This window comes from Triticum urartu, chromosome 3 (assembly GCF_003073215.2).
Source record: "Triticum urartu cultivar G1812 chromosome 3, Tu2.1, whole genome shotgun sequence".
Taxonomy (NCBI): Eukaryota; Viridiplantae; Streptophyta; class Magnoliopsida; order Poales; family Poaceae; genus Triticum; species Triticum urartu.
The window spans coordinates 206,038,986-206,048,106 of NC_053024.1; positions in this window are offsets into that span (position 1 = coordinate 206,038,986).

The following is a 9,121-nucleotide window of genomic DNA, read 5'->3' on the forward strand; positions in this document are numbered from 1 at the left end:
GACCACTTCCAGTGTAATTGAGCCTATGCAATGGGCCTCTACACCTGGAATGACGCCTTTAAAGGTCGGTTTTGTAGGTTTGATCCTTGAGGGGTCTATACCCATTTTGCGCACTGTGTCGTGATAAAGCAGGTTCAGGCTGCTGCCTCCATCCATAAGGACTCGAGTGAGGTGAAATCGTCAATGATTGGGTCTAGGACCAGTGCGGCGAATCCGCCATGACGGATACTAGTGGGGTGGTCCCTGCGATCGAAGGTTATCGGACAGGGGGACCATGGGTTGAACTTTGGGGCGACTGGCTCCAACGCATATACGTCCCTGAGCGCACGCTTCTGTTCCCATTTGGGGATGTGTGTTGCATATATCATGTTCACTGTCCGCACTTGTGGGGGGAACCTCTTCTGTCCTCCAGTGTTCGGCTGCCGGGTCTCTTCCTCGTCATCACTATGTGGCCCCTTATCTTTGTTTTCGGCAATTAACTTGCCGGCCTACTTGAATACCCAACAATCCCTATTGGTGCGGTTGGCTGGCTTGTCGGGGGTGCCGTGTATTTGACACGAGTGATCGAGTATGCGGTCCAAATTGGACGGGCCCGGCATACTTTGTTTAAATGGCTTTTTCCGCTGACCGGGTTTAGAGCCTTTGAATCCGGCATTGACTGTCGTATCTTCAGTATTATCGCTCTTAATGCGGCGCTTATGTTTGTTGCGACGTGACCTGCTATTGACGTCCTTGGTATCCGAAGTAACATGGTTCTTTGACATGTTATTGCTGCGGGCCAACCACCTGTCTTCTCTAGCAAAAAAGCGGGTCATGAGTGTCGTGAGGGCTGCCATAGATTTCGAATTTTCCTGAACAAGGTGTCGGGCTAGCCACTCGTCATGGATGTTGTGTTGAAAGCCGCTAAGGCCTCTGCATCCGGACAGTCAATGATTTGATTTTTCTTTGTAAGGAACCGAGTCCAGAATTGTCTGACCGACTCTTCTGGCTGCTGAATTATGTGGCTCAAGTCATCGGCATCTGGCGGTCGCACATAAGTGCCCTGAAAGTTGTCGAGGAATGCAGCTTCCAGATCTTCCCAACAGCTAATGGAATCTGTTGGCAAGCTGTTAAGCCAATGCCACGCCGGTCCTTTGAGCTTTAGTGGGAGGTATTTGATGGCATGTAAGCCATCACCGCGGGCCATGTGGATGTGGAGGAGGAAATCCACGATCCATACTGCAGGATCTGTAGTGCCGTCGTATGATTCAATATTTATAAGTTTGAAACCTTCTGGGATTTGATGATCCATTACTTCGGCTGTGAAGCATAAAGGGTGTGCGGCCCCTCTGTATTGGGCTATATCGCGACACAGGTCGAATGGGTTTTGCCCGCTGTGTTCGGCCCGGCCGGATTTACTTTTACTGTATCCGGCATGACGTTTATCGTCTTGCATGGTGGCGCGCCCTCGTGATTCATAGATCGATCTTGCATGCTTTGCTTTGTCCTCCAATATGTCTCGCATGTCTAGCGTATTTCCCCATGCCTTTTTATTTGAATGGCGTCGGGGTGCGGGCTGAGTTTTTGGCTGGAATGCTGTCACACCCTAGCTAGTTCAAGCATTAGAGTGTGCATCATGTTTAAATTCCTTTTAAATTTGAAATGGGGATGACAGAACCCCCAGCACCCCCCTGGAACAACTAGGGTTTACTAAAAACTTTTCCAATGAACCTGAAATGCCCTTCTAAAAAGCCCAACCTTTTTGCTTTGGGTTAAAACCTTTGACAAAAATGGTGCACATTTTTTCTAGGACATCTAAGGTCATTGGACTAATCCTTATGGTATTTGCATTTGGGCATTTAAATGCTATAAAATATTTTAAATGCTCAAATGATCATAAACTAAAATGTTTGTTGCTGGATATATTCTAAGCAGTGGCCATGATTAATTTTATGATTTATGGTAATGCCCTGGCATTTTTAATAAAGCCCTGAAGTTAAAGAAATAATAAATAAATAAATAAACAGAAAAGGAGAGAAAGACCAGGGACTTACCTGGCAGCCCACCAGCCCACCCGGCTCGGCCCAGTCCACTGGCTTATGCCAGTCGTCCTACTCCTCTCGCCAGGAGGACAAGGAGCGCGTGGCCGGCGCCCGCGATCACACGCCGGCCACCTCCTGCTTCTGCCGACACCCTGGAGGCGTCTACGAGTGCCACGCCGACCCCCACGTCTCCCTCTCTTTCTTCCCACTCTCCCCATGGCCTATCCCCCTCTCTGGCTCTCTCCCCATCTTCCTGCCGAGCGCAGCCGTCGCCGCCGACAAGCTTCACCGCAGCCACCGCCGTCCATTCGTTGCCCCGACATGCCAGGAAGCTCCGCCGTCGTCGACTACATCAAGTAGGCCGAGCCCCGAGCGCTCGCTCGCCCTGGAGACGCTGCACCCAGCTCGTTCTCAACTCCGACCGCCAGAGATCCTCTTCGCCGCCCCGCTCGCTCCAGCCCTTCCTCGAGCTCGACGTTTGCTCCCCTGCAACTGTTGTGAGCTCCGCCACCGTTTCCCCCTCTCCCCGCGCTCGTCCGCATCCTCTAACCACCTCTGCCATCGAAGCCGAAGCTCGCCGCCGCCACCGCACGTTGATGTCGTGGCCATACCCATGTTGGGACGCCACCGAGCACGCCTTTGTCTTCCACGCACTCGCAGGAGCCCGTAGCACCCCCGCACGGCCCTCGCCGTGCCCCCTAGTGACTAGCTCGACCTCACCCAAGCTCCGGCCGCTGCCAAACTCGTCGCCGGCGACGTTTCTGACCACCCCAGCTCCACCCACTGCCACCACTCGACGCGGCTTCCTCCCCGCATCACGTAGATAGTCTCCGCCGCCCATTTGGTCGCCGGAGTGCAAATCCCACACTCCTCCGCCGCGTCTGGCCTCGCCGGTCGCTAGACGCCGGCGAGTTTGACTCTGTTTGACCCCTGTGTGGGCCCAGGTTGACCCCCCCTGAGTCTATGACAGGTGGGGCCGGTCTGCTAATTAGTTTAGGATTAGTTTTCACTAAATTTAATTAGTTTAGTCACTGACATGTGGGCCCAGGCCCCACTGACAGCTAATTAGTGTTAATTTAATTCAGTTAATTACTTGTGACTCTGATAGACAGGGCCCACCAGTCAGGTTTGACCTGGCCGACGCAGTTGACCCGCTGACGTCACACCTATATCATGCTGACACATTAATTCAATTACTGGATTTATTCTTTAATAGGAAATTCCAGAAAATAGCCAAAACTTCTAAAAATCATAGAAAATCAACCATAGCTCGAAATCAAACATGTTATATATGAAAAATGATCAGAAAAATTCAATCTATCTATCTGTAGTGGTTTCATGCATGACAAAACAAGTTAACGTTGTTGTTTAAGCTGAATGAGAAAATGCACTAATAAGGCCATGTTAAATGAGCTAACATTTGAATCTTTGATTCAAATGAGTTCATTCCATCCTGTTTGAGCTCGCATTAGGCCAAGACACATTCATTTTGCCATGTCATAGCATGCATCATACTTTTGCATATTGTCATGTGTTGATTATGTTTCATGGTATCTTTCGTGGTAGGTTCTGCCTCCGAGGATAACCCCGAGTATCCGTCCGAAGGGCAGTACCCTACTACCACTACAATAGGCAAGCAACCATTGATCATTCCGATACAAACCCATGTTCTCGCTTCTGCTCTTGTTTACTGCATTAAGAAAACGTGATTCAAACTGCTGTGTGCTACGGTAGTTGAACCCTTTTCCTCTGCATGACCTGTCATTGCCACAGTAACTAGATGAAACCCACTAGCATGTGTAGGAGTTGATTGAGCCATGTATGTGTTTCCTACCTTTCTATGCCTGCTATGCTTAGAGTTGTGTCAGGTCTGGTCCATCTGGGTGATGGGCTAGAGTGAAATGGTTATATCAGTAATGTGAGGGATGTGATGAACATGATTTGGTAAAGGTATCAATGAGAGGCCATGTAGGAGTTCATGGTGGGTTGTTTCATTGAGGCCGTCCATAAGAACTGAGATCTGTATGTGTGATTTAAGATGCAGTTACTACCATACGTTGGGCCCGAAACCAATGGACCCTCTCGGCTTCTTAATCACCCTAGTACTCTATCCAGGAGTTGCAAATAGTTTTTGGTGTTTGTAGGTTATGTGTTGGCGGTGGTGCGTAGCGCTGACCCTAGGGGTGGGCTATGTTGCGGTAGATACACCGTGGCCGGGTATGCCGGGCGCCCGTTTGGCCTCTCGGGACCCTGTTGACATCGTTCGGGGCCGTATGTGGGACTCCCTGCGGATGGAACCTAGATAGGCGATAAACCTGGACTAGGGACTTAAGTGTTTAGGTAGGCCATGGCCGACACCCTCGTTGGGCTTCCGCTTGAAGGTTGCCGAGTACATGTCGTGTAAGCGGCGGTAAGTGGTGAAAGCGTGTATGAAGAAGTATACCCCTGGAGGGTTAACATCATCTATTCGAATAGCCGCGTCCGCGGTAAAGGACTACTTGGTTGCCTATACAGTTCATAGACAAGTTAATGGTTACTACTAAAAGACTCAAGATAAGTGTGAGTACCGAGGATGGCCCTCTCGTAGGATGACGAGGGAGGATCCCCGGTGGAGTATTGTGTTGGTGAGTAGTGGACTCGTGTGCGAAAACTATTTTATTAGTGGAGTTCCGTAGGATAGCCTAGCCAAGAGTCAAAGCTGGCTTGCTGCAATAACCCCACCACCTTCTTGAGAATGAGCATGTATAGTAGGTTCTGTTGTAAGACTTGCTGAGTACCTTGTACTCATGTTTGCTTATTTATTGTTTTCAGACGACAACACCACCCCCTCCGATGGGTTTTATGTAGACCTTGATGTCGACGAGTGACTAGCCACCCAGGTGGTGATCCTGGCCATGGAGGGCCCTATGTAGATAGACAGGCTTTGAAAGCCTTCTTGCTTTCTAGTGTCTGTACTCAGACTATTTACTTCCGCTTGTGCTTGTATGCTTGCATGACTTGAGTGTCGGGTCATGTGACCCATACCTATATGAACATGTTATGTATGGCTCTCTGGAACCTTTAAATAAAGTACTTGAGTTGTAGAGTTTTGTTGTGATGCCATGTTGTATGTACACATATCGGGCATATTGTATGTATGATTGAAATGCTTGGTATGAGTGGGATCCGACAATCTAGTTGTTTATCCTTGGCAGCCTATCTAATGGGGAAATGTAGTCTAGTGTTCCTCGAGCCACAGTAGTCCACTACAGCCCGGTTCACCGGAGTCCTGCTAGCCCAGCACTACTTCTCAGGACAATTGACTAGCCGGCATGTGTTTCACTTCCTTCCTATGTCTGTCCCTTCGGGGAAATGTCATGCGGTGACATCCGGAGTCCTGCCTAGCCTGCTACAGCCCGGGTTCCCCGGAGTCTTGATAGCCTAGTGCTACAACCCGGATTCACTCGCTGATGACCGACATGCTCGATGTGATTCACATATGCCTGTCTCCATAGGTCTGTGCCGCTTTGGGTTCACGACTAGCCATGTTGGCCCGGGTTCTCTGTCATATGGATGCTAGCGACACTATCATATACGTGAGCCAAAAGGCGCAAACGGTCCCCGGCCATGGTAAGGCGACACCCGTGGGATACCGTGAGTGAGGCCGCAATGTGATATGAGGTGTTACCGGCTAGATCGATGTGACTTGGAATCGGGGTCCTGACAACGTTGGCATCAGAGCTGGACTGCCTGTAGGTTCGTTGAGCCAAACTGGTAGATGTCGAGTCTAGAAATGCTTTAGTTATATGTGGGGGAATTGATTGTGGGGGGGAACGTAAGGCTCTGTTACTCCATTACCTTATGCCCTCTGATCTGAGTCATTCTCTTCTCATTCAACAAGGGTTAAGGACTAGGCTCTCTTCTTCTGTCAGGTTCACGTGTTACTAATCCGTAGTAGCTTATAGTATTGTTGTTACTAGCCCCAGTTCAGTTTCTACTATTTCTAGTATGTTGTTAGTTGAATCAGAACCTTGATATGATGTTGTTGAGTGGTATTGCAAACTGTTGTGGATATCTCAAATCTTTTTCTGAGCATTTACAGCCGTTATGTTGTCCAATTTTCCATAGAAATTCTAATGTCTTTGCATTGTGATTGTGCTTTCAGATGGCCACTCGTGCTCAAAACCAAGTGGTTCTCCTGACCCGGTGCCTCGACGTGCCCGGTCATACTGCTATGTTAGTCTAGGTAATGATTGAGATGGGTTACCGTTGGTATCCCGAATACATCGTCGAATAGCAATTCCGGGAGTTTAACCAAAGCCGATATTTCTGCATCGTCAGGATATTTCCTTCTTATCCTGGATCTACCGAGCCCCTCCACTGTTCCTATGGACTCGGGGTTACTGTTGAGATGGCTGTGCAGGATGCTGCCTATTCCATGATGACCATCATGCAAGTTCGGACTGGCCTGCTTCGGAACACCGACTTCCGTTACATGCCAGCTTCACTTCCGGGAGCGCAAGGGTATCTCCAGGCTATCTATGCTGACTCCACTCAGGAGGACTCACTAACTCGTACCACTGCCGAGATGCTCGAGGATAAAGACCGAGAGAATCGTGCCTTGAGGATGGAGCTTTTCAACACCCGTGCTGATCATTGGGCCACATTGACTCGGTTTGCACCTGCGGTGCAAGCTAGATGTATGGATACAAGGGATCTGTATCCTGTGAGATCTGCTCTGCCAGACATGGTGGATTGGCGTGATGTGGGAGGCATCACCCCACCCCGTGGTCCCCGCAGGCCACCGTTTGTTGGTCCAAGACCTCATCCTAGCCCCTTTAGTCCACGAGCTCCTCAGGACCGTCTGTTCCCGGATGATCACGTTGAACTTCCAGGCTATGGAGGTGACTTCTATGAGGACTACTACGGAGCTGTCTGAGTTAGTAGTAGTATCACTAGTATTGTAATAGTTGTATCTCCACTGTCCTGCATGACTTGTGGAATATGACTTTGTGTGTAATCAATTCCGGAGGTGTAGACAAATAATGTATAGGAGCTTGGAATGCCTCCGATGAGATGTAACGTCTTTCATCATAGTTGTACTGTAGCCTGGGCTTGTACTAAACTATGTATGGTGTGTATGACCGTTGGTATATATATGGCAGTTTTATATTACCATGACATACGGATGAACATCTAAGCATTCCATGTTATCCATTACATTCTGCACTTCCTTGTTAAGTTTGAGCCATCCTTTACCTAAACCGTTGTCTTGTTTTCTCCTAGGATGGTCAACACCCGCAGCAACCCTGCTGCCCCGGAGCAGGGGGAAGCCAGTGCAGCTAGGGGTGAAAATCTGCCTCACCCGCCTTCTCTGGCCGAAGTGATGCTGGAGGCGGAAAGAAACAAGCATGAGACTAACCGCTTACTGGAGCGGATTGAGTAGAACACTGCACGCCATCCACGAAATGACTTGGTGTCAATCAATGACTTTATCAAGTTGTACCCACCAAAGTTTAACCATTCCGTCGAGCCCCTCGATGCGGATGACTGGCTTCGCAGCATCACCCACAAGCTACGTTCTGCCAACGTAGCCGAAGCCGACAAGGTTACTTATGCTGCCTATCATCTCGAAGGTCCTGCTAGCCTTTGGTGGGAAAATTTTGAAGCTATGCGCCCAGTCGGCCAAATCACTACTTGGGCTGAATTCAGTGAGGCTTTCCGTGAGCATCACATTCCGGAAGGTCTCATAGATCGCAAGAGGGAGGAGTTCTGCAATTTCACCCAAGGAAGACTGACTGTGGATGCTTATAGTCGTGAATTTGGTAATTTGGCACGTTATGCTCCTGAAGAGGTATCCACCGACGCTAAAAAGCAGGCAAGGTTCCGCAAGGGACTTAGCCCTAAGCTTCGCTTTGATCTTCGTCTACACGAGTGCACCTCCTTTCAGAAGTTGGTCAATAAAGCCATCAGCGCTGAGACAGGCCAAACTGATTATGACGCTTCACACAAGCACTCCCGTGATTTTGGCTCTTCATCCGGCTCTGGAGCTCAGAAGCGCCGGGAGTGGATCCCAAGCACGGCACTGCCACCCAGGTTCATTCCGAGGCCACCCTTTGAGGCGCCTCGTCCCAACCAGCAGTTTTCACCGCCCAAGCCCTATGGTGGCCCCGCTGCTAATGCTGCTCCACGCCCCAATGTTGTGACTTGTTTCAAGTCTGGAGAGCCGGGTCACTATAGCCGAGAGTGTCCTCAGAACAACAACCCCAATCAGTCTGGAAAATCCGTTGGCCGCGGTAAGCCAGCGGGAAAGACATTCTATGCCAAGCCAGTCACTACTACACGTGGCCCTGTCAACTATGTTTCAGCCGAGGAGGCTCATGAGGATCCTAACGTCGTCCTTGGTACGCTCCTTGTTAATTGCCATCCAGCATCTGTTCTTTTCGATACTGGAGCATCTCATTCATTCATATCCGAGAACTATGCTCGATTGCATAACAAGACATTCTGTGACATGGCCTCTACCATGGAAATTCAAACCCCTGGCTCTAGATGGAAAACTTCTAGAGTAAGCCATGGGAACGAAATTCTTGTCGATAGACTTGTCTTCCTTGCATCCTTAATAGCTCTCAAGTCCTCGGACATAAACATCATTTTGGGTATGGACTGGATGTCAACACATTATGCTAAGATTGATTGTGCCACTAGAACCGTTCAACATACTCACCCATCGGGCAAGACAGTCAATGTCTTAACTCGAGTGGCCAAGCGCCAGCTTTACTCCCTAAATGCCAACCCCCTTCCAGACCTTGAAGATGTTTCGGTAGTCCAAGACTTTCCAGATGTCTTTCCAGAAGAACTGCCAGGTGTTCCACCTGACGGGGATGTCGAGTTTGTGATAGACCTTGTTCCAGGAACCGTTCCAATTTCTAGGAGACCCTACAAGATGGCACCCTTAGAACTAGCCGAGCTTAAGAACCAACTTGATGAGTCCTTGAAAAAGGGTTTCATCCGTCCTAGTTCCTCTCCTTGGGCTTGCCCCGTCCTCTTCGTCAAGAAGGATGGAACGGATCGAATGGTTGTAGATTACCGACCTGTCAATTTGGTCACTATCAAGAACA